Source organism: Amphiprion ocellaris, chromosome 8 (genome assembly GCF_022539595.1).
Source record: "Amphiprion ocellaris isolate individual 3 ecotype Okinawa chromosome 8, ASM2253959v1, whole genome shotgun sequence".
Classification (NCBI taxonomy): domain Eukaryota; kingdom Metazoa; phylum Chordata; class Actinopteri; family Pomacentridae; genus Amphiprion; species Amphiprion ocellaris.
The window spans coordinates 17,918,198-17,923,743 of NC_072773.1; the positions used below are offsets into that span (position 1 = coordinate 17,918,198).

The window sequence follows — 5,546 nt, forward strand, 5'->3', positions numbered from 1 at the left end:
AAATAGAAGGAGGCAGATGGTGGAGAGGTGGCTGTGAGAAGACAGAAAGATTTAAAGAGAGAGAATAACTGAAATATTCATTGCTAACTGCTCTTAGAGCTCTCAGGCTATTTCTGCTACTATATTTGCTACAACACTGCATACTGAGAGGCTGTGTGTGTCTGTATGTTGCATGCAGTTCTTCCCTACAGCATCTGCATTCCACTAGATCTTGTCTGATTGGGTTTCAGTCTTGTGCATCGCTCCCTCCATCACCCTGTTTCTTTATTTCACTTTGTGCCGGATACTTTGAAGTCTGTGCCAACGTGTGTTTACATTTATGCTAATTCATGTGTGTTTGTGTGTCTCTGATGGGAGGAGACAGGCTAGATTCTGAGGAGAAATTGTTATTAAAATCCAGTCACTGGTGGCTCTACAGGAGTATTACTGAATAAGGAGGAGAGGAGAGGGAAGAGTTTGTTGGTGAAAAGTGAGTGAACTAAGCACAGATTCTTAAACTTTCATGGCATCAGTATTCCCTGATGGCAGCTGCCTTTTCGTTTTTAGCATAATAACGCTCCCTGCCACACAATAAACACTGTTCAGGAATGGTTTGAGGAAGATGATGAAGAGTTCAAGGCCTCCAAATTCCACAGATCTCAATATGGTTGAGGCCTGGACTCCACAGATCTGTGAAGGTGTCCTGTGGTATCAGCCACCAAGACATTAGCAGCAAATCCTTTTTCTGGAAGCTGCGAGGAGGAGTTTCACTGGATCTGACTTGTTTGTCCAGCACATCCCACACATGTTCGATCAAGTTGAGATCTGGGGAATCTCAGAATAATTTAAGAAAGAAAAACTGAAGATTATATGGAATGAAAGACGTATAGAGAGGGAATGAAGAGGGAGATAGAGGGCAGTGTGACAGACTGAGACTCACTCTGCGCTGAACCACTGCTGCACCACGGCACAGGCCTCTGGTGGCCACAACACCAACAACCTTCCCCCAGGCAGGCTGTGTGAGTTCGCATTAAATAAAAAGACATGCAGTAGGATGAAGGAGGAGAAAGAGGAGGACAGACACTGGGTCAGACACGAAGGGAGAGTTGGAAAAGTAAAAACAAGGCGAGAAAGTTACAGAACAGCAGAGAAGGGATGAGAGAATCACTGAAGCTAAATACGATTCACTGTGACGTGGCCTCTGGCTGCCCTCTCTCTATATATATACCTCTTTCTCTCCTTGCAATCCTTTGTGTTTCTTTCTTTTATGTCGCCTTTTTCTTCATCTCTCTCTCGTTTCTTCTCTCCTCTGTTGTTTCTAGAGGAGACTGTGCCCTACATGGAATTTTCTGCGAGGTATTGTGTCTAAAAGTTCAACATGAGTTCATCTTCAAAATGGATTCCAGCTCCAACACTGGGTTTACGTAAAAGGGAGCAGGAACTCCTTCAAGCCTAAATGGCCACTGGAGATGCCTGGAAGTCAGTGGCCCCTGAAATAGCACAACATGATATTTTTATGCCTTTTGTCACACTCTTGGACACTGGTAGATATTTCATTCCAGCAAATGTACAGTATCAAAGCTAGAGCTGATGTGTGAGTAGTGCGAAAAAATGCCCCATTTGTAGAAGTCGTAAAAGTGTAGTATTGCAAATATAGACAGGATAACCCTTTAATAATCTTATCTATTGTATGCAAAGCTACTGTTTCTACAGTGTTGACATCAATGGGCACTTGGAAAATGTAGATGTGACTCCAGAAATTCAGCTTCCTTTCTATGTATTTTTTCTGATTTGAGGCATTTTATCTGTCTCAAACTGCATATTTGGCATTTTTAAGTTCTCTCTACTTCTAGCTATGATTGTTTTTCCTTCATGAAAAATGAACCGACAGTGGATAAGAACGTGACAGGAGCAAAACATGCCCAGAAGCTGCTTGGTATTCAGTGGACAACAGGCGCCATTTTTCTGCTTTGTTGATATCTTCATTGTGTAGCAGGTTTCTCCTCTTTAAAATTGCCATCTATGACGTAAAATTCTCCATGTCAACTAACACAAAAAACCTCCTTCACTGTAATTTTCATGTGCTCGTAAAACTGGAGTTCCATCCAGTAACTACCATTTGTCGATTTGACACCCTCAGCATCAATGTCACAGTCAAAGCTGTGGGATCCTAGAGCACAATGGAGACAGAAGGCCTGGAATAGTCAGTTAAAGGACTGTTTCTGTAAATGTCATGGCCACCTTATGCCTGCCCTCATTTCCTACAGGCGAAAGCCACCTATTAACTCAGAGGCCTTTAAAGCTGCACCAAATGATTTTAAATAACATCATAACAGTGACACACCACTGAGACCATCAGGTGAAGCATTTAGCAGCTAAAGAGACAGATATTTCCTCTAGGAGGTGGTGGAGACCAAAACCAGAGCTAAAAGAGAGACCATAATCAAGTCCATTGGGATTGGAAATTACACTGTTGCCTTTTAGAAAAAACATTTTTCAAAACTACGTTTGATGCCTGAACACGTCAGATGTTGAACTCAAAGCTTTGCACAGAGTCTGGTATATAACCCACTTTGTGTTTTTATCTATGGCCGTTTGTGTCTGTGTTGTATGTCAGCATGTGTGTGTCGGTGTATTCAGGTCTTACTGGAGTCACTGGAGCTTCATTAATCTGCATTAATATGCCTTATATAACTGTCTCCATCGCTCCATCTTCCGCTCACTCTTCTGTAATCAACCTCATTTTTCTCCCAGGAGGACAGTTCATCACCCTGCAACAATTAGCAATTATTCATCCTGACAAATTAATAGAGCAATTTCATAGAGTCTCACATTACTCAGGTTAAAGAGATTTCAGAATTTTCTCTGGTTCAGGAACACATCCCCCTTTTCATGATGTTTTGCATACAACAATATATCAAATTTAAATTAAATTATGAGCAAGATTTTTCATCAAAAAGGATTTCAAAACAATCCTCTATAATGTGGCTAACAAGTAGTCAGCACACTTTCTTTCATGGATTAGAGTTTTCCTGAATTTCTCTCTGAGGGTTTGTGTGTTTTTGTGCATCAGTGGGCATTTTGACTTGAAGCTTTTAATTTGACAGACGATATGACAGAATGATAAGAGCAAACACAGTGTTGAATGAATGCAAAAAGCAAGATTGCTGCAATAAGAAACCCCAAATTATCTATCATTAAATTATATAAAATCCACAAGAAGTTAATTTCCTTTCAAAAGATAAGAATTTGATCAAATTTATGTCAGTCAGTGTTACAAGGTTCCAAAATGGGCTTTTAGCTCAATGCAATCCTGCTGACCATTGCTGACCTGCTGACCAGTCACAAAATATTTTCCACATAAACATCCATTTTATCAGGGACATCTGTATAACAATGGATTTCTCTCTTTCTGTTACACATCTTTAAACGGTGGGGGTTTTATTTTTGTGAAACCTTCCCAGAGCTTATAGTGAGTTTCAATTGTCAAACATCAGGCCTATATACATTTAAACCAAATATTCTCAAAATTCTTTTTTGTTTTCACAATCAGTTACAACACAGTTTATTTTAATATAAAGCAAATGATTTATGGATTTTTTTTTAAAGGCAACAATTAGGAAACCAATTGCCATAATTGATTATATCTAAAACTGAGATGTGTCCGGGTATTCATGAAGGTTATTGCTGTAATTTGAATGTAAGAATGAATGTTTTTCAGAAAATCTAATGTAAATACAATGATTATACAAGTGACAAACAGCTAAATAAGAAGTCCCAGCAACAACTACACCATCTACAACATGACTATACTGTATATGACAATAATGCAGAGTTAAATGTAAAAAAAAAAAAAAAAAAAAGGCCCTAAAAAGGTAACAGCTCATAAAAAAATCTGTTAGGCTCTTAATCCTGTTAATCACAAAGTAGTCCATCCCGATAACATTGCCAAATTATCTATTATCCTCTAAATGAACACCATGTGGGGTTGAATGAGACTTAAAATTAGCAAGGAAAATATGTACTGACATAAGAAATGAAGTGCAACCTAGAGCCGCATTATCTCATAGACTTACAGCGCCTATGAAATATATTTTGCCAAGCAGTTGTTATTGTGTTTTTCTAAAAAAAACAATCAAAAAAAACCCCCTCATGTCAGACTACTTTGTACTGATTTCTACAAAGCAATGTCAATTAAATCAGAATATAAAAGGTTCAGTAAGTGCATAAGTCTTCACCTCGTTCAAGTCAGTACATAGTAGATGCACCTTTGGCTGCAATTACAGCATTAAGCCCATTTGAGTAGATCTCAATCAGCCCTGCACATGTGGACACTGCAGTTTTATGTCATCCTTCTCTGCAAAACTGACAACATAGCACAGAGATCATTAGTGAACAGCACTTTTCAATTCTGGCCACAAATTCCCAATTGAATTGAGGTCTGGGCTCTGACTCGGTCACTCTAGAACATTCACCTTGTTGCCTTTAAACCATTTCTGTGTGGCTTTGGCTGTTTACTTTGGGTCATTGTGAAAACAAATATTCTCAAAGTACACAGTTCTCTGGCAGACTGCATCAGGTTGTTCTCCACGATTTCATATACTTTGCTGCATTCATTTTATTCTGTACCTTTACAAGCCTTCCAGGCACCTGCCATTGAGCAGCATCTTCACATCATGATGTTGCCACCACCATGCTTCACGGTGGGGATGGTATGTTTGTGACAATGTGCAGTGTTTGGTGTTCACTAGTCAGATGGCCAAAGAGCTCAGTTATATTCTCATCAGATCAAAGACTCTAATTTCAGGTGACATCACAGTTTCTGACATGCCTTCAGGTGAACTCTAGTCGAGATTCAGTGACTTCATTCAATAGCGGCTATATCCTTGTCACTCTCTCATAAAACTTTGACAGGTGAATAATGGGCAACAGCTGCCGTATGCACAGTCTCTCCCATCTCAGCAGCTGAAGCTTATAAGTGATTCAGAGAAGTCATAGGTATCTTGGTGGCTTCTGTCTTTCTTGCATTTTTGAGAATGGCCTGCTCTAGGCAGATTTAAGCATTTGCCATGTTCCTCGCATTTCTCTTACATCTTTGCTAAAAAAGCACTCAATAGCTTTTGTTTTTAAATGTGCTGTATAAATAACAATGAATTTGAATTTTTCAGTTCATTAAAAATGACCAATAATTATCAACATCCACTGAAAGAAAACATTTTACCATGATACATTTTTCAGCTATGTCATCTAGCCTTACTGGAGGGGCACTTTTGGGGCATTTACTGAAACAACCAGAAGAGGGAGCTTAATTACAAAACTACAGGTCATATTAAGCTGCTGCAGAAATGCCTCATGAGTTTTTTTTCTTTATGAGAGAACAGCAGCAGTACAGCATGTGTACCTGTAGCCACAGTACACTGCGTATCTGATCCACACTGAATACAACACGTCTCCTTTTAGAAGGAGAATCTCGAATCACACGGTGACGCATGGGTTGTCAAAACTAAACGCACACTCACAAACACAGAAAACCAGTATCAGTTGCGGCTGGGGGAAGAAAAAGAGGG

The 5,546-nt window shown here is 39.4% G+C and overlaps 1 protein-coding gene across 1 annotated transcript in view; it reads right to left on the reverse strand.

Moving 5' to 3' along the window:
• Positions 1–5,546, reverse strand: part of snx21 (sorting nexin family member 21) — a 64,578-nt gene that overhangs the window by 11,243 nt on the left and 47,789 nt on the right. The gene's annotated exons all lie outside the window — the stretch shown is intronic.